This window comes from Odocoileus virginianus, chromosome 6, assembly GCF_023699985.2.
Source record: "Odocoileus virginianus isolate 20LAN1187 ecotype Illinois chromosome 6, Ovbor_1.2, whole genome shotgun sequence".
Lineage (NCBI taxonomy): Eukaryota > Metazoa > Chordata > Mammalia > Artiodactyla > Cervidae > Odocoileus > Odocoileus virginianus.
In genome coordinates, this window is record NC_069679.1 from 76,750,371 (window position 1) to 76,771,448 (window position 21,078).

At 40.8% G+C, this 21,078-nt stretch overlaps 1 protein-coding gene across 25 annotated transcripts in view; it reads left to right on the plus strand.

Moving 5' to 3' along the window:
• NRXN3 (neurexin 3) overlaps nt 1-21,078 on the plus strand; it is a 1,774,064-nt gene that overhangs the window by 505,341 nt on the left and 1,247,645 nt on the right. The gene's annotated exons all lie outside the window — the stretch shown is intronic.

The window sequence follows — 21,078 nt, forward strand, 5'->3', positions numbered from 1 at the left end:
GACTGAGTGGTCAGGGAAGGGCTCCCTGAGGAGGTGACAATTAAGCTGGGACCTAGGATGCAAGGAAGAACCACACAAAGATCTGAGAGTGGCTTTTTCAGTCAAGGAAGCTGTGAGAATGAAAGGGATCCCAGGCAAGCGAAGGGTGGTGTGTTCCAGGCACGGCAGGGATACTGATACAGAAAGCAAACTAGCGGTTACCGGAGGGCAGTGGGGAGGGGTTGGGGTAAGTGAGGAGTATTGCTTAAGAGATACAAACAACTATGTGCAAACTAGATAAGAAACAAGGATATGTTGTACAGTGCAGGGAGAGTTGTAGCCATTCTCTTTTAATGACTTTCAGTGGAGTGTGTAATCTGTAGAAATACTGAATCACTATGCTCTACACTTGAAACTAAAATAGTTTCGTAAATAAAATACACTTCTGTTAAAAAAGAGAAGTGATAAGGAAACCACTGTGACTGTGGCTCAGAGAGAGGTGGGGAGAGGAGAAAATGTTTGTGATTAGACATCAGTCTTCTCTTCAAAGGTCCAAGCTAGGCAATATCAACATATTAAGCTTACCTCCACCTCGGGGGTCTTCGTTTGCTGTTTGTCTCCTATCTACATTGACTTTCTCTCTCCCTTTATTCAAGAGAGCAGGTGTCTCTCCAGGTTTCTAAGCTCACCTGTGCAGAGTGTCTCCTTTTCTCTTGTCACCCCCTGGCATTTACTGTTATCCCCTCTTTCTCTCATACCTTTGGTCCTTGCCTGTCTATTTGTTTTTCCTTTGCAGGTTACAAACATGTGCTATTCTAGCCTATCCTTGCATGAAACCCTTCTCTTTACTTGTACTTTCTTAAACTCAGAGAAAGTATATTTCTTTCCCAGAGATTGTAGGTAAGGAGAAAAAACACATAATGGTTTTGAGATTTGAGAAAGGACTGATGACTGTATCTCAGAACATGAACTCCTTATTGCCAAATTCAGACTTAAATTGGAGAAAGTAGGGAAAACCACTAGACCATTCAGGTATGACCTAAATCAAATCCCTTTCAATTATAGAGTGGAAGTGACAAATAGATTCAAGGGATTAGATCTGATAGACAGAGTGCCTGAATAACTATGGACGGAGGTCCATGACATTGTACAGGAGGCAGGGATCAAGACCATCCCTGAGAAAAAGAAATACAAAAAGGCAAAATGGTTGTCTGAATAGGCCTTACAAATAGCTGAGAAAGGAAGAGAAGCAAAGGAGAAAAGGAAAGATATACCCATTTGAATGAAGAGTTCCAAAGAATAGCAAGGAGAGATAAGAAAGTCTTCCTTACTGATCATTGCAAAGAAATAGAGGAAACCAATAGAATGGGAAAGACTAGAGATCTCTTCAAGAGAATTAGAGATACAAATGGAACATTTCATGCAGAGATGGGCTCAATAAAGGACAGAAAAGGTATGGACCTAACAGAAGCAGAAGATATTAAGAAGAGGTATCAAGAATACACAGAAGAACTGTACAAAAAAGATCTTCATGAGCCAGATAACCACAATGGTATGATCACTCACCTACAGCCAGACATTCTGGAATACAAAGTCAAGTGGGGCTTAGGAAGCATCACTATGAACAAAGCTAGTGGAGGTGATGGAGTTTCAAATCCTAAAAGATGATGCTGTGAAAGTGTTGCAGTCAACATGCCAGCAAATTTGGAAAACTCAGCAGTGGCCCAGGACTGAAAAATGTCAGTTTTCATTCCAAGATCAAAGAAAGGCAATGTCAAAAAATGTTCAAACTACCACACAATTACACTCATCTCACATGCTAGCAAAGTAATGCTCAAAATTCTCCAAGCCAGGCTTCAACCAATACATGAACTGTGAACTTCCAAATGTTCAAGTTGGATTTAGAAAAGGCAGAGGAACCAGAGATCAAATTGCCAACATCTGTTGGATCATAGAAAAAGCAAGAGAATTCCAGAAAAACATTTACTTCTGCTTTATTGACTATGCCAAAGTTTTTGACTGTGTGGATCATTACAAACTGTGGAAGAGTCTTAAAGAGATGGCAATACCAAACCATCTTACCTGAGTTCTGAGAAATCTGTATGCAGTTCAAGAAGCCACAGTTAGAACTGGACATGGAAAAATGGACTGGTTCCAAATCGGGAATGGAGTACATCAAGGCTGTATATAGTCACTCTGCTTGTTTAACTTATATGCAGAGTACATCATAAGAAATGCTTGGCTGGATGAAGCACAAGCTGGAATCAAGATTGCCAGGAGAAATATCAATAACCTCAGATATGCAGATGATACCACCCTTATGGCAGAAAGCGAAGAAGAACTAAAGAGCCTCTTGATGAAAGAGGAGAGTGAGAAAGTTCGCTTAAAACTCAGCATTCAGAAAGCTAAGAGCATGGCATCTGGTCCCATCACTTCATGGCAAATAGAGGGAAAACAATGGAAACAGGGAGAGACTTTATTTTTTGGGCTCCACAGATGGTGACTGCAGCCACAAAATTAAAAGATGCTTTCTCCTTGAAAGAAAAGCTATGACCAACCTAGACAGCCTATTAAAAAGCAGAGACATTACTTTGCCAACAAAGGTCCATTTTAGTCAAAGCTATGGTTTTTCCATTAGTTGTGTATGAATGCAAGAGTTGGACTATAAAGAAAGTTGAGTGCCAAAGAATTGATGTTTTTGAACTGTGGTGTTGGAGAAGACTCTTGAGAGTCCCTTGGACTGCAAGGAAATCCAACCAGTCCATCCTAAAGGAAATCAGTCCTAAACATTCATTGGAAGGACTGATGCTGAAGCTGAAGCTTGAATACTTTGGCCACCTGATGCGAAGAACTGACTCACTGGAAAGACCCTGATGCTGGGAAAGATTGAAGGCAGGAAGAGAAGGGGACAATAGAGGAAGAGATGGTTGGATGGTATCACTGACTCGATGGACATGAGCTTGAGCAAGCTCTGGGAGTTGGTGATGTACAGAGAAGGCTGGCATGCTTTAGTCCACGGGTTGCAAACCATCGGACATAACTGTGTGACTGAAGTGAACTGAAGTGAACCGATGAGAAAACTCACATGGATGACCCATATCCTCACTACGCTAGAGGCAGGGCAGTGTACTAAGTGTGAGAAGATGCATGGTTATATATAATCCAGTAGGTTTAGAACAGCTGACACTACTGTCATCCAAGTGAAGTTGCTCAGTCGTGTCCGACTCTTTGTGACCCCATGGACTCTAGCCTACCAGGCTCCTCCATCCATGGGATTTTCCAAGCAGGGATACTGGAGTGGATTGCCATGTCCTCTTCCAGGGGATCTTCCCGACCCAGGAATGGAAGCCGGGTCTCCCACATCACAGGCAGACGCTTTACCATCTGAGCTACCTGGGAAGCATCAACCCTTCACTCAAATTGGAAAGGTCTGGGTGAACCCTGATCTTTCCTTCCCACTCCCCTTCTGCTCTACTCTCATGGAATCAGCCAGAAATCCCGCATTTCTCTTTCATCTCTTTCCCTTCTGGGTGGTTGGTGCCTTCCTTTGCCCCTGCCCTTGCCCTTGTCATGGTGTCATGAGTCTTCCCACGTCCGGCCTCTCTGCCGGTTGCTGATAGCCTGCACCCTGCCCCACCTGGCCTTCTCTGCCACACGTCAGCAGCACCCATGGCCCGCAGAGAGCCCGTGTTCTCCAGCTGCCCGCTCACAGCCTTCCGCGGTCTGGCTTCAACTTCCTTACCTATGCTTCTTACTCCTCCCCCTGCTTAACCAGAGTGGCTATTACATCTTGTATGGAATATATGTTTCAAGTTCTTGCTTCTAAAGCGTCTTTATTTGGATCTCCTCGCCAAAGATTTCACCTTTCATCTCTGCCATCTGACTCCTACACATTCTTCCAGGACTCAATTCAGGGTCACCTGCTTGACCAGTCACCTTGGTCAGCAGTGTTATTTCTCACTTCTGGATTCTAAGCATGTGTATATGATATGTATATACCATCTACATATATATATATATATATATATATATATATGGTATGGCATGTGAGAGCTCAGACTTTGGAGGCAGACTTCCAGACTTTACATTTTTGTTCTGCCACTCACTATCTCCATGTCCTTGGACAAGTCAGTTAGCTTCTTCAACTCAGTTTCTCCATCTGTATGCTTTTTAATTGACATATAATTGATTTGCCTTGTTGTGTTAGTTTCTGGTATACAGCAAAATGATTCAGTTATATGTGTATGTATATATATATATATATATATTTTTTTGGTATTCTTTTCCATTATGGTATATTATAGAATAATGAGTACAGTTCCTTGTTATTTATCTCTTTTATATGCAGTAGTTTGTATCTGCTAAACCCAAACTCCTAACTTACCCATCCCGTACCCCCTTTCTTTTTGGTAACCATAAGTTTGTTTTCTGTGTCTATGAGTCTGTTTTCTGTTTTGTAGATAAGGTCATTTGTGTCGTCTTTTTGATTCCATATATAAGTGACAACATGGTGTTTGTCTTCTTCTTTCTGACTTACTTCCCTTACTTTGATAAGCTCTAGGTCCAGCCGTATTGGTGTACGTGGCATTATTTCATTACTTTTATGGCTGAGCAGTGTCCCATTTTGTGTATATACCATATCTTCTTTCTCTGTTCATCTATCAGTGGACGTTTATGTTGACTCCATCTTTTGGGTATTGTGAGTAGTGCTGCTATGAACATTGGGGTGTGTGTCTTTTTGAATTACATTTTTCTCCAGTTTTATGCCCAGGAGTGGGATTGCTGGATCATATGGTAGGTGTATTTTTAGTTTTTTAAGGAACCTCTTTACTGTTTAGTATTAGTAGTTGCACCAATTTAAATTCCCACCAAGAGTGTAGGAGGGTTCCCTTTTTTTCTCACACCGTCTCAGCATTTGTTATTAATGATGACTTTTTAATGATGGCCATAAAATGGATTTTTTAATAGTTCCTACCTCATAGAATTTTTATGAGAATCAAATGAAGTAATACAATACCAGTACATGGTAAGTGCTCAGTAAATATTGGCTATTATTGCCATTTATTTGGTCCTTAAAATGCCCTGCATTTGTTAACTTTTCTGGCAGACATATAATCCCTTTGAGGCAGAGAGGTTTTTGTAGTTTCAGCAATAAAGTTTATATTGTAAGTTTATTCATTAAAGAGAGTATAAAATAATATATATCCCTTGAATGGATTTCTTGATTGACTTTAAGGAAGTTGCTTTTTCTCCATACCACAGTTTGACCCCAATTAAAATGATTGTATCTGCAAAATGAAGATAATAATTTCTTCTTTATAGGTAGTGCAAAAAGCAACTTTCATTCAATAAAAGATATGTAAATATATGGCATATGAATTCAGTGATTTCATATTTCTTGAATTGCTGGTAATCAAATGATATTGTGATGGTATTAGCATGCTTTTTAATTCACAGACATTTTTAATGAAACGGTTCTGGACGTTGATGTTTAAATAGTAAAGGAAATAAAACTTACTTACAACAACAGATATTAGCTTGATGCTCACCAATGTCCCTTTCAAGTCTAAAATTTGTATAAATTATTAATTGCTTTAAAATGTCTTACAATTCCTCAGGTACCTTTAAAGAATTGATTAGATGAGCCTCTATTATGTTCCAGGCATAGTGTCTGGAATACAAAGGGAACTGGGCACACATCCTTCCTTGGGAGATCTTTGAGTTCAGAGGTTGGTAGCTTTTTCTGCAGAGGGCCAGGTTAGTAGCTCACCACTGGTGGCCGTTTTGGCCACAGTGAGCATCTGGCACTGTCTGCAGATGCTTTAGGTTGGTAAGAGTGGCATGAGGGGATAGATGGAGTGAAGCAGAGGGGCAGTGAAGCGATGGAGTTGGAATGCTACTGGCATTTAATGAGTGGAGGCCAAGGCTGACATTACCCATGCTGCCACACAGAGGACTGTCCTTCTGTGGCGAAGAGGTATCCAACCCAGAGCCTCAGTAGTGCTAACATGGAGACTCTGGATCCGGATAATAAATAGTAAGTAGGTAGTAGAAATACGGTTTTTTGGCCCAGGGGTCGCTGTCACAGCTACTGGATTCTGCCTTTGTACCAGGATAGCAGCTACAAATAATAGGTAAACAAATGGGTAAGTATGTATTCCAATAAATGTAATTTATATAAGAAAGTAGAGAGTGGGTTGGATTTTGCTCTAGCACAGTAGTTTATTTTTCCCTGCTTTAGGTGACATGGTAAACAAAACCGTATAATTATAATATATTAAGCTGTGTGGTCCAAGTTTTCACAGGTTTATAGTAAAGCTCAAAGTATGGGCAGTTTGCCTAACCTGAGATATTAGAGATGGTTTCTTGAAGGAGAAAGACTGTAACAAAGTTTTTTGTTTGTTTGCTTGTTTTCTTGAGTGGAAGTGGGAAGGTGAAAATGTTAGTCACTTAGTCGTGTCCAACGCTTTGCGACCCCATTTACTGTAGTCCACCAGGCTCCTCTGTCCGTGGGATTCTCCAGGCAAGAGTACTGGAGTGGGCTGCCATCACCTTCTCTGGGGGATCTTCTTGATCGAACCCAGGCCTCCTGCATTGCAGGCAGATTTTTTTTACCATCTGAGCCGCCAGGGAAGCCCCAGAAGAGGGAACAACGTCAGCAAAGGCATAAAAATGTGAACCATGTGGAATAGTGTGGCGAGCGTGGGGAACTATGACTAAGAATAAAGGAGGTAGGAATGTTAATAACAGCAATACTAGCAGCTAACACGTAGTAGGTGCTTATTGTGTGCCAGGAACTCTTCTTAGTATTTCACATATGTTGATTCATCTAGAAACAGAGCTTGGTGTGGATGGGTGATATGAGATTAGGTTGAAGGTGTGAGTATGCTCTGGAGCTAGGATTTTATTCAACACTAGGAAAAAACTAAGAATGAGAAAAGCATCAAGGAAGCGATTAGTAAGACTTTTCAAATGGATTGAACCGTAAGGTCAGAGTAAAGTGAGGTCACAAGTTTCTGGTTTGGTGAGATTAATAGAATACAGAAGTACTGGAGGAGAGGTAAGCTTGATGGGGAAAACGGTAAGTTTAATGTGGAACATGTTGTGTTGGACATAGTTGTGTTCTCTGGAGTTCACAGTCAAGTTCCGATAGTTGGAGCTGTAAGTGTAATATTATTTAAAATTGATGAACTCAGGTAAGAAAGCACATCAAATAGAACAATGGACTAAAAATATAAAGAATCCTGAGGGTCATTAGTATTAAAAAAAAAAAAAGAGTGGATTTAAAGGAAAAATCAGAGCAGTAGGAGAAGAATCTGAGAAAGTGATGTCATGAATGGCAATAAGAAGAAAGTTTCCCGGACTTGGTGCCAAAGCAAGTACTGGGAGTTGAGAACTGAAAGGGCCATTTAGAACTGAAAGGGCCAAGTAGCCGAGAATTCAGAGTGCAAGGGTAATTTTATTTTGCTTTTGAATCAGTGATACTTAATCATTTTGAAATTCAAAGGCAAACAAACCAGTACAAGTGGAGAAGCTAAAGATATAAAAACCATAAATGTTGAAGCGATATTCCAGGAGAGAATTCCAAACTTTTTTTTAAGTATTCATTAAGTAAAGTATGTACAAGAAATCTCATGGAGAAATACTTTGTGGGCCTATCTTGAGTTGCGATACATTTTTAAAAAATGCATTTTATGTAATCTTTAAGCAATTCATATTTTGTAGTTACATTCTCCCTCTCCCCTAATTGATTAGATCTATCATTAGATTTTACTGAAGTGGGTTTGAGGGACTCAATATCTATGTGTTATAATACAATTTAAAAGCCACATTTGTAGAACAGCAGAACTTTGGGGATATTAATATGTGATTAGCAAATAGGACACCAACCTCAGAGATGTGAAATTTTAAGACACCAAAAATTACGTAGAACACAGTGTCAGTTCAGTTGAGTTCAACTCATTTTAAATCTTTCATTGAATGCCATGCATTTTTATTAACAGTGATGCAACAGAATGTTTTGCTTTCAAACAGCTTGCCATCTTATTTGTTTTGTATGTTTATTGCACAAAGGATTTACAGCAACTAAATGTGCAGTTGATGGGAAAAGATTTACATACACAAAAGCACTTGAATTCAAATCATGAAGAAATGTAATGAAATGCTATTATCACATGTAGAATCAATGGTGCAGGCAATGTGTACTTTCAGGAAGGGAGAGTCTAGCATGTACTGGAATATTGGAAGGTAAATAATCTCCATTTACCAGCTCTATGTGATGTTCTTCTCTGGAGAGAATTTAGTTAACTAAAGTACTTTTCTAACAGAAGAACAACAGTGATAGAGAACCAAGGGGTGATCCAAGCTCCCTTGGCTCCTCGAGGACAGACTGTGTCTTATCTGTGTGTTCCCCTGGGCTAAGGTACCACGGCTACCATGTATTAAGTGCATTGATGACGTTTGGCCGCTGGATTAGCGCAGCAGAAGCAGGTTGGACCATGTGCTTTGTGGACGCTCTCCAAATGGTGGTGCTAATGACAAAGAGCTTAAAGATCAAGAGAAAGAGAATTGTGAGAACTCCATCTGTAGAGGACTGGGAGTGAAAATGTCTTTGTAGAAGAAGAGAAGGCTAAGTGTTGGGTTCATTATCGAGTGGGAGTTGGCGACGCCCACTGGGTTCTTCCAACAGCTGCTGCTGCTGCTGAGTCGCGTCAGTCGTTTCCGACTCTGTGCGACCCCATAGATGGCAGCCCAGCAGGCTCCCCCGTCCCTGGGATTCTCCAGGCAAGAACACTGGAGTGGGTTGCCATTTCCTTCTCCACTCTTGTAAGAGCACTGGTTCATAAAAACGTGCTTTATGTATGAATTGTGCTCAGTCAGTTGTGTCCCACTCTTTGCACCCCATGGATTGTAGTCCACCCCGTGGACTGTAGCTCATCAGGCTTCTCTGCCCATGGGATTTCCCAGGCAAGAATATTGAAAGTCGGTTGCCATTTCTTACTCCCGGGGATCTTCCAGACCCAGGGATTGAACCAGCATCTCTTGCATCTCCTACAATCTACAGAATGAATGAACCAGTTCTAGCTTAAGATGGACAGATAAAAAATAAATGCCCAGTAATTCCATCATAACAGTTTCTTATGAAAGAAATTTAAGGTTAAGGTAAAAAAATAAAAGTGAAAGTCACTCAGTCATGTCCGACTCTTTGAGACCCCATGGACTATACAGTCCATGGAATTCTCCAGGCCAGAATACTGGAGTGGGTAACCTTTCCCTTCTCCAAAGGTTAAGGTAATGTTTTATTAAAAAAAACTAATGGAATCTGTAAGACTTTTGGTTCTCACCTCTAAGGGTTAATCACATTGGCTGTTTCACAAAATAGCACTGAGAATGACTGCACCGTGATTTTTGCTAGGTTTTAGTCCCTATAGGCAAAAAAAGCCTTTCTGAAAGAGATTTGAAAATTGTGGAGTCTGATAACACTGGTAGTTGTCAGGTTTTTCTCTAATGAACAGCTTATCAGTAAATGTGCTCAGTGGTTAATTACCACATTAGGGCTTATTGGTGTGAAGTGTAGTAGAATGCCCATTATCCTTATGCAAATGGGGATTTACTGCAGGTTAAATCCTGTGACCTGAAATCTAAGTCGCCTGTCATAAATGAGGAGACCTATGTAGTAGCCCTGCTGGGATTGGCAGTGACAAAGGACCCTGGGAGCGGGGTGAATGAATCATGACTGGGTGGGTGGGACTTGCTCTTTGGAATGTCTCACAAAGGCTAGTGGAGCTAATTGTGCTGCAGAGGCTGTTGGGTGTTTGTGTTTTGCTTTGATTTTGTTTAATTTTTCAGGGCAGCCAGGTGGCTCAGGCCACTCATGATGCCAAGGGGTGTCCTTCCCCAGATGGCCTGGGGCATTTGGGATTGTGGGAATCAGGTGGAGCTGTGTTATGCTTTCAAGAGACCTGTCCAATTAGGGTGTGGATCCTTAGATAAAGATTTGAGATTCCTAGGTGTTTCCATCAACTTTCAGTTCAGTTCAGTCAAGTCGCTCAGTCATGTCTGACTCTTTGAGAACCCCATGGACTGCAGCATGCCAAGCTTCCTTGTCTATCAGCAACTCTCGGAGTTTACTCAGACTCACGTCCTCAAGTTGGTGATGCCATCCAACCGTCTCATCCTCTGTCGTCCCCTTCTCCCACCTTCAATCTTTCCCAGCATCAGGGTCTTTTCCAATGAGTCAGTTCTTCACATCAGGTGACCAAAGTATTGTTTCAGCTTCAGCATCAGTTCTTCCATCAGCCTACCTTGCTATAACAAATGCCGTAGACTGGGTGGCTTAAGCTACAGTCTATTTCTCCCCATCCTGAAGGGTGGGGAATCTAGGATCAAGGTTGCCACATCTGTCTGTCTAATGATTTCCTGGTTTGTCAATGGCCATTTTCTTGCTATGCTCTCACGTGGTGGAGAAATAGATCATCTCTCTTGTGTATCTTCTTATGAGGACACTAATCCTATCGTAAGGGCTCTACCATCACGACCTCATTACCTTTCAAAGGCCCACCACTAATATTATCACTCTGGGGATTAGGGCTTCATCATATGACTCCGAGTTGGGGGGACACAAGCATTCAGCCCATTGCACCTGGAAAGGCTTGGGACTCAAAGCAGAGAAGGCCCGTCTCAGCCGACTAAGGTTCACAGCCGCCTCTGATATTTCAAGATGAATAGAGCTCAAGGCAACATAGTCAAGAGAAGGCAGGTCCGCAGTAGAATAGGGTGAGCATCACACAGTGGCCGCCTGGGAGCCCAAGCTCCGAAGTGCCCTGGGTTTACAGATCTAACCCCACACCCTTGCCAGAAGCTGGGGCAGAGGTAGGTACTAAGCCTCCCGTCCCTCAGGACTGACTCAGGAGAGAAGGTTGCTTGGGGCCCCGTGGGTCTCTGAAGTTACACTCTGCTGCCTAGAGGTTGAAACCAGGCAGGAGCTGGTCTGACATAGTCAAAGCCGCATTCAAATCTATTTGCTTATAAAAGGAGATTGGTGTTTGGTGTTTAGGGACTTCTAGTACATTTATGGGCACTGACTGATATTTCTGCAAACATTAGGGGCCCTTTGTGAAGCCCTGGAACCCTGGCTAATGTCCCCTACTCCTGGCCTATTGAAATCCATAACTAAGCAGAAGAGGCTCTAGGCATCTCAGGGATAGGAAAATCTTTGTTCCAGAGGCCTCTTAAATGAATCATTAGTGCCCAGAAAGGAAAACAGAGCCTTCCATGCCTAGGGCTTGTGTCCAGTTAATTTGGGTGGGGAACAAGATTTCTTACCGCACCAAGAGTGTTTGTGTGGCTGGGGCAAAATGAGTTGTGGTTTCAGTGCTAATCCATTAGCAGTGAGTGTGGTGGGTGAAAGTTCTTTAATTGGTCCCCCGGGTGAAAACAGCCTGGTATTTATAGGCTAGCAGCAAAAGGAGGTTGGGGAGGCTCCAGGTGACTTGTCAGCTTTATACCAGTGACTTTTATGTCTTTCAGGTCATGTTAAAACATTTCGCTTGAATCAGGAAAACTGTTGTCCTTTTCAGTCCCATCCTGAATTCATGGTCTTAGTTGTTAGAAGCATCCATAGAAAGCACCCTTCCATCTTCATAATTCCCCATTACAAAAGAGTAGCGCGGCTTTCTCATTTAAGGACGGTACAAACTGTTTTAGCTGGGAAATGTAATCTGTGAATTACCGAGGCAGAGAAAGAACTTGGAGCAGCGGTGTGTTTCCCACACAGAAAGTACTTGGTGGAGTGACGAACAATTAGAGAGGCAGCCAAGAAGGTGGGGCCAGGCCCAGAAGAACGACTTCTTTCTTACTCACTTGTTTACTTGTTCAGAAAATGTTAGACCAAATGCAGCTTTGAGGTACCAGATACCCTATCTGGTATCTTTGTCCTACAAACTGATTTAAGGTCTAGATGAACCTTGCCTTCTTGACTGCTTAGCCTTCTAAACATTGGAGGCAGGAGAGGTCTCCCAAATGAGAATCAGCCGAAGATCATTTTATAGCAAACAATGCATGAGACATAAGAAATAAAGCGATGAAAGGAATCTAGTTCTCATATAAAAGGAAGATGTAAGAGGTGGTTCTCCTGAGAGCCCATTATATGGAAAAGAGACCCAAGAGGAAGGCTTTGTGCAGAGATCCAGGAGAGTAGCTGACCCACTTTATTTCCATTTATTAAAGCTTTATCCCTCTAAAAGGGCTTTCCCAGGTGGCGCAGTGGTAAAGAATCTACCTGTTAATGCAGAAGAAGCAGGAGATGCAGGTTCAATCCCTGGGTCGGGAAGATTCCCTGAGTGGGAAGTGACAACCCGCTCTGGTATTCTTACCTGGGAAGTCCCATGGACAGAGGAGCCTGGTGAGCTACAGTCCATGTGGTTGCAAAAGAGTCGGACACGGCTTGATGACTGAGCACACACACACCTGTCTAAAAGCTTTCAGTCCTTCTTAAGTAGGTTCTGGGTCACTGATGAATTAATTTTGCCCTCAGCCATTTCAGAGCTTGGAGAAGGGATGAGAAGAGAAGCTCTGAGCTATCCCTAGTGAAACTATAGGATAAAATAAATTTTATCATTATGCCAGTTCAGACATATTGGTGGTAGAGTTACAAAGGATTCTGGTTTCACAGGAAACAATTTTCTTTGTATTGCTATATTGCTTTCTAGTTCATGTTTTACCATTTTACTGTACATGTTTATATCCTTAAGCAAATTTTTTTATAATCTGAGTGTTTAAAGTTTATACAAATGATGTCTTACTATATATATCTTTGTACAACTTGCTGTTTTATTCAATATAACATTTTTAAGATTTATCTTAGAAGATTCACTTAAAGATAGAAGATGGTAGACTTCAATTATACATGTTAACTTCTGTTTAGCATCCCACTGTCAGAACATACTTTGTTTTACTTATTTCATGCCATTTTCTAGTGTGGCTCAATATCTAAGTTGTTTCCAGTTTTCAGCATTTCAGTTAAGGCTACAGTGAATGCTCTGCATGTGTTTTTATTCATGTCTATGCGAGAAGTGACGTTGTCTATGGGTATATCTGTAATTTACCAGATATTGCCAAACTGCTCTCCAAATTAGTATGCAAATTTTCACTCCCGCTCGCAGCAGGTAAATGTCTCCTTGATCCTTGACCATATTTGGCATTGACTCTTAATCATATAGTATAACCCAACTCAATAGAGGTTAAGCAAGATTTACCCTATAAAATACCCTATAAAATATATACTGACAGCTTTCTCTCATTTTAAGTTCCTCACTCATATTGAGAATCCCCAGACTTTAAGGGGATATAAACTGTGTGCTTCCTATTTCCTTCTTACTCTGCGAAGCCCCAGTGAGAAGCTTCCCATTCAGTTCTTAGTTTGGAGCCCGTCTCTTTATCAGAAGAAACTTGTTGTCTTTCTGCTTGAAAATGATGTAGTTCTTCTGAAAAGTGAAAGTGTTAGTCACTCAGTCGTGTCCAACTCTTTGTGACTCCATGAACTGTAGCCCACCAGGCTCCTCTGTCCATAGAATTCTCCGAGTGTTTTTGCCATTTCCTTCTCTTTGGGATCTTCCTGACCCAGGGATTGAACCTGCGTCTCTTATGTCTCCTGCATTGGCAGGAAGGTTTTGTATCCCTCATGCCACCCGGGAAGCCCAAGATAACACTACATTATATAAAATAGATTAACAACAGAGACCCACTGTATAGCACAGGGAATTATATTTAATATCTTGTAATAAATTATAATGGAAAAGAATCTGAAAAAAGAAAGTGTTTATATATGTAAAAAAAAAAAAACTAAATCATTTTGCTCTATACCTGAGACAATGTAAATCACCTATACTTCATTTAAAAAAAGATAAAGCAAGACACAACAAAATCTCCAAAGCAGATAAATATTACTGAGCAACCAAAAATGAAGGCATCAAAACTGTTAAAAAAAAAAAAAAAGATGTTTTCATGGAAAATATTATTCCCCAAATATGTTCATTCTTTCCCACTTTAGGCTTTCCTTTTCTGGGGTGTTGATGGTTAGTTAGGAAGTTCTTGGGTTCTCCCTAGAGTTGAGTTTAAAATATGTGAGCAGCATTTGAGTCTCTTGGAACTATGACTCCCAACAATTCCTTTCATGGAAAGTCATAAAGTTATGTCTTCTAGTGGACTATGTAGTTGACTTCATCTGTCATTACTATTACTGTGGACCCTTTCATGTGTCTTTTTCTTGCATTTTCTACAAAAGTTAAAGCAAACTATTTATTTTGGCTGTTATGTGACAAAGAAACAAAACAAAGCTTCACCATGTAGTTTAGCTTAAAGACTCAGATGTGTGAAAAGCAGATTCCCTCTCTCAATTATTAAATTCAATTTGATAAATTAATTTTCATAGCATACCAATGTGTAGAAAGCTACCTAATCTTTCAGGATCAGTGTGCTGAGATTTTTCTATAAAGAACAGTGTCAATTTTGCTGTTTTATTGTTAATAGGAAGTGAAATTTGATGCTGCAGTGTTCTTAACAGTTCAGTTCAGTCACTCAGTCATGTTTGACTCTTTGCAACCCCATGGACTGCAGCACGCCAGGCTTCCCTGTCCATCATTAACTCCCGGAGCTTGCTCAAACTCATGTCCATTGAGTCGGTGATGCCATCCAACCATCTTATCCTCTATTGTCCCCTTCTTTTCCCACCTTCAGTCTTTCCCAGCATCAGGGTCTTTTCCAATGAGTCAGTTCTTCACATCAGGTGGCCAATGTATTCAAGCTTCAGCTTCAGCATCAGTCCTTCAATGAATATTCAGGACTGATTTTCTTTAGGATGGACTGGTTGGATCTCCTTGCAGTCCAAGGGACTCTCAAGAGTCTTCTCCAACAGTTCAAAAGCATCAATTCTTCAGCATTCAGACTTGTTTATGGTCCAACTCTCACATCCATACATGACTACTGCAAAAACCATAGCTTTGACTAGATGGACCTTTGATGGCAAAGTGTAGTATATCTGCTTTTTAATATGCTGTCTAGGTTGGTCATAGCTTTTCTTCCAAGGAGCAAGAATGTTCTCATAGACAACTGAAAGTAGTTTGATGAGGAAGGAAAGTTTGAGATCACTGAATTATTGGGCTTGAATAAGCTGAGTATTCCTTGATTAATTTATCAAATAACTACTAAGTGCTTCTCTATTGATATATGTCAGGCACTTTGCTAAGTGTTGATGATATGGTGATGATCAGATAGAAGATATCCCATACCTTGTCAAGATCTGAGGTCTAGCTTCCGTCATCTTTTTAATCAATGTGGTTTTAAGAATATGAAATTCCATAGCCAAATGGAAGGATCTTTGATCTCTATGGCTTTAACATTTAACTTCAAAAGTAACATAAAAGATGTGTAATATGTGACTTAAGACTACTTGTGTATGTGTTCTTCTATTAGATTTTAAGTATTTTGACTGCAGTATGAATTTTTATTATAATTGTGTTTTGTAGTCAATGGTGAAAAAGAGGAATATGGAGACAGAGATACAGAGACATATAGAAAGAAACCATGGAAGGAAGTGAACATTTTTAATACACAAGTGCATAGAAAGAAGTAGAAGCAAAGGCTGAAAAGTGTGATAAAGTGTGTAATTTTTATAAGAAAAAATTAATTTATCTTCAATTACTGTTAAAAAGCTAAGAAGACATTTTTTCCTTGGTGATATTCTAACTGTATCTTTCTCTAGTTTAGTTTTGCTAGCCAAAGGGATACAGAATTAATAAAAAATTGTTCCTTCCTTCAAGGGGCCCAAATGAGAAATATTGGCAAACATGTTGGAAATAATTATAGTAATTATGATGAAGAATAAAAGATGCCAAGTGGGAAAGATGTTTAAAATACTAGGAAAGATTTCTGTTTCTGGTGGATAAGCTTGTATCAGAGTGACCCTGTAACTAATAACAGCTAGAAAATCCAGACAAAGCCTAAAAATGATCAGTCTGTAGACATCAAAGATCTACCGAGAGAGAGGGCTCAAAGGCCCAAGGTCTTGTAAAAAGAGAAGAAAAGAGCAGAAAGCTGAGACCAGAAGTCTCACCTAAAGGCATGTATTTTCCCCTCAAGATGTTTCCTAAGAAGCCAGGTGGGAAGTGGCATCCCAGAGGATGAGAATGTGAGCAGGACCTTCAGTAGGAACCTTCAGTTTCATGGAACTGGTAGACAGAAATTGAGTCCAGATTTATCAATAAGAAGGAGTCTTAACAATAATCCATTCCTGAGTATATGCCAATGGAAGTGCAGACTTATTACATCATAGTCTCTATACAAAAATATTGATAAACACATAGTTTAAAATAACCCCAAGCTAGAAATAACCTACATGGCCACAGACAGTAGAATCATGTTATATTCACAAAATGGAATACATTTGATGAATACATTGTTGATATATCTACAACAACATAGATACATCTTATAAACATAATATTGAGTAAAGTAAGTCAGAGAAGGGTACAGGTTATAATTCCCCCTTACATAAAGTTTTTGACAGGATAAACTCTTCTGTGGTGTTATAAATCAGTATCTTGAAGAATGGGGTGAGTGGGGAGCAAGAGGGAGTCTTCTGACGTGTTGGTTTTATATTGCTTGGTCTCGACGTTGAGTACATATAGGTGATCACTCTGAATGTCATTAGAGGTCTTGATTTGTGCCCTTTTCTAAATGTATGCTGTAACTAAATTAAAAATATGTCAGCCAAGAGACAAACAATGTGTTTTGCTTGAGAAGGCCTGAAACAAATTTGAAAATTGGCCATGATTATTTTGCAGAAATAGACAGAAGAGATAGGGAAAGACTGTTCCATTAAAGGAACAGTCTAAACCAAATACTTGTAAATGGAAAGATTTATGTTATTCTCCATTAACAAGTGCTTGAGTGTGTCTGCAAAATCCAGTATGTCTGGGGAAAAGGGTAGGAGATTAGGCTGAAGATGTAGGTTGGATCTATTTGTAAAGTGTCGTAAATTGATGGCAAAACATAAAGAAATGACAGGTTCTTGAGCAGAAAGTATAACACAGAATTTTGGATTGGACTGCATTTGAAATACTACCAGCTTGAGCTCGTTTTGCCAGTGAATTTTGAGTTTGGAATTTGACTTCCCTTTTCCCAAAAACTGCTTCCTTCCCAGCATACATGTGAATGCAGAGTCTTCTGTCTCATTTTAATTAAGTCTTTGACTTTTAGCAACACAGAGGAGAGTGGTTTGGTTTTTATCAATTTGCATAAATGACTCCTTTTATGTAACTCTTGCCTATATTCATTTTGCCTGTGGTCCCTCTCCTTTGTAGATGTCATTAACTGAATTCCCTGGGTTTAAGAGGGCCGACCTCAAGGATCACCGTGGCCAGTGAACGTTTTGAGCCAGAAAGTCTACAGTCTGAGGAAATGCACCCTAAACTATACTCCATTCCAAATGGTCTATGGGTTGGCAGGAAGAGACCATAAACACACATTTCATTTAATTTCTCACTTATTTAGGGATAAAAGTATTGGGTTGGCCAAAAAGTTTGCTCGGGCTTTTTCCATGGATGTTATAAAAAACCTTTTGACCAACCCAAAATTATGTTAGACATGGTGACCACATAAGACAGAAACAGGTGTAATGTTTCCTAATATAGTTTTGCTTTACACCCAAAGTCCTTTATAGCAGCAAGCAGCAGCAAGAGACTGTTCATTTGGGGTTGAGTCCTTCCTAAGTTTCTGGAATGCTCAGGTCTTGTTATAACTCTGCCTTGTATGCTTGGGACTTCTGGCACATTCTAAAAGAATTGGTACCAATCATCTATGCATGTCTGTTTAAAGGAATGTTTTCAATACTGGAATCCCTTGGCTCTTTACCCAAATGAGACATATCAAAGCCACTTTATCTAGAGGGGGATCAGCATCCATGTGCTGGGCTGGCAGCTTTGCTTCTAGCTTTGAGGTATTCTGGAAGACACTTTTCCATACAGAAACCAATACCACGCACACGTGCTAAGTCGCTCCAGTCGTGTCCAACTTTTTGTGACCCCATGGACTGTATCCTGCCAGGCTTCTCTGTCCATGGGGATTCTCCAAGCAAGAATACTGGAGTGGGTAGCCATTCCCTTCTCTAGGGGGTCTTTCCTATCCAGGAATCAAACTAAGGTCTCCTGCATTGCAGGCAGATTCTTTACTGTCTGAATCACTAGGGAAGCTCCCTTTGGACCTTGGGCGTGCTTTAAAAATAGGCTATGGCTCTGTGGAGTAATGGAGGTCTTTAGAGGGGGGTGGCACAGAAGAGTCACAATTTATGTTGAGATTACATTCTAAAATTGATGCAATGGGTGGAAAAAAATGCTTTTGGTTAACTTTACCCTTAACAAGGCTTTAAAATCAACCCTTGAAGTTCAGGACCCTTGAAAGCTCGGAAACCAAGAGTTAGCATCCTGATATCTCTGTGCATTTCTGTTAAGGCAACTCTTGCCAGAAGATACAAAAGCCAGAGCTATTTGGAATGAGGCCAAACATTAGGTGGTAAATAGACAATTCTCTCACCCCCTCTCATTTCCTCCTGAGTTTGGGCAACTGAATTTGAGTGAGTTACACTTTACTTGTGTTAAGTAGTAAATTGACTTGTATTATGCTTTAACTGTTTTAGGTTCATTGATTCACTTTTTTTTGTAGGAAGCATGTGGTAACAAAGGTAAAAATGCAGTAAGACATCTTATTGAAGATATCTAATGCTGGTTAAGGAAACAGAAAAATAACAAATGCTTGTCGCGCAGTTTGTGAAGTGTTTTAATGAGACACTGCTTTGGGGTTTCAGGATCATAGCAAAGGGGTCAGTAAAGCAGACTGGGGGGTCAGAAAGGGTATAAAGGGGGACATGCTGGTCCAAGCCACCATCTTTTCTCATGAGATTACCGCGTCAGACTTCCAAATGCTCTTCCCATTTCTGTTTTCTCTTCTGGTTTCCCCCTTTCCGCAAGTCTCTTCTGGCTCCATAGCATCCAGAAGTTTCCTCTTAAAACTTTAAAAGGACACATGCCTCTCTGCTCAGAATTCTCCAAAAGCTTTCCGTCTTGTTCAGCAGCAGGGCTCAGGTTCCTAGGAGGCCTGTCAGACCCTGCGGGCTCTGCCCTTGCCACCCCTCTGCCCTCATCTCCAGTTTGCCCGTCACCGTTCCCCCTGATCCAGCCACACCAGCCTCCTTGATGATTTTTGAATATGTCATTTACTTGACTGCTCAGAACTTAAAGAGCTGCTGTCTGTCTGCCTGGAATTCTCTTTCCCTAAATGAGAATTAGGGCTTGATCCCCAATTTTTTCAAGTCCTTGCTGAAATATCACCATATTTTAGAGGCCTTTCCTGGCTATCCTGCATAAGTAGTAGAAAGCCTCCATCCCATCTTAGCACACGCATTCTCTTTTAGCTTGCTTATCACCATACAATATACTGTATGTTTGCTTATTTATTTGCCCCACGCACTTAGATTGTAAGGTCCATGAGGGTAAGATTTTATTTTGTCTATTTTAGGACCATGCCTGTGCATGTAGTATTCACTCTATAAATATTTGTTGAGTGAATAATTTATTTTTCTTCTCTTACAATGTCTTCCACATATATTTGCCTAATATGGATGGATAGATGAGTGATGAATATATCCTCTTGGCACCAACAGAAGCAAATATTCTCTAATGGACTGTTTCTCTGGAATGACATCACAGTTCTTAATGGGGAAAGAAGATTTAGTCAGAAGTTGTCAGGAACTCTTGGGTTCTGCCGAGATAACATCTCAGTCACAATTGGAAATGACGTTTAATCATTTGCAGTGATTGAAAGCAGGGTTTGGTTTAGGGGAGGGTTTTTGCTGGTCAAAAGAGCCTCTCTCATATTGAGAAATTTGATTGGTAGTACCTGGTTAGCTGTTAGATTAAACATAAGTGTGTATATGGGCTTCTCTGGTAGCTCAGCTGGTAGAGACTCTGCCTGCAATGCAGGAGACCCTGGTTCGATTCCTGGGTCAGGAAGGTCCCCTGGAGAAGGGATGGGCTGCCCACTCCAGTATTCTTGGGCTTCCCTGGTGGCTCAGATGGTAAGGAATCCGCCTGCAATGCGTGAGACCTGGGTTCGATCTCTGGGTTGGAAAGATCCCCTGGAGGAGGGCATGGTGACCCACGCCAGTATTCTTGCCTGGAGAATCCTCATGGACAGAGGAGCCTGACAGACTACAGTCCGTGGTGCTGCAAAGAGTTGGACATGACTGAGTGACTGAGCATAGCACAGCCCAACCTGTGTATACGTGTCTGTGTGCATGGGTGTGCACCCATCTACTTTTCTTTGTGTATATTGTGTGTTTAATATGTGCTTTTGTATATGTAAGCATAATATGTATATGTATGACCTAAAGAGTCAAAAGATCTTCAAAGTCAAAAGATTTGACCACCACAAAGAACTCTGAAGGTTCCGCAGAACCCCTGATGCTTGAAGAGCTGGAAATACGGGGAAGGCTTACGGAATTCCCCTAGTGCACTTTCAGCTTGCTAGTTCTTGCTTTCGGCTGAAGCTAGACCCACAGCAGTGAGTAGCAGCAATGACAAAAGCCCCTGTTTTCATATAGCTTATGTTATGGTAGCTGGAAACAGCAAGTGAGAAAAGAAATCTAAAGTATTATATAGGATGATACAAATGCTTTGAGGAGGGGAAACAAAATATAGCATGCTGAGGGAGTGCAAGATGACGGAGTGCCATTTTAGAGAGCTGGGATGGTAGTGAGCTGATGTTTGCTTGACAGGAAGTCAAAGGATCAGTAATTGCAAAGACCGAAAAGAAAGTGATTGTTGAATACAAGGGATATACAAGAGAACACATTAAGGAAGACTGAGTTGTATGGAACCTTTAAGCCATGATAAGGGATTTGGATTTTATTCTAATTACAGTGAAGAACCATGGGGCACTTTTTAGCAGGGAAGTGACTGATCTGAATTTAGAAGCACCCCTCTGACTGGTCCATGGGAATGGATCATAGTATGCACCAATAGAGACAGAAGATGGTCAGGTGGCTGC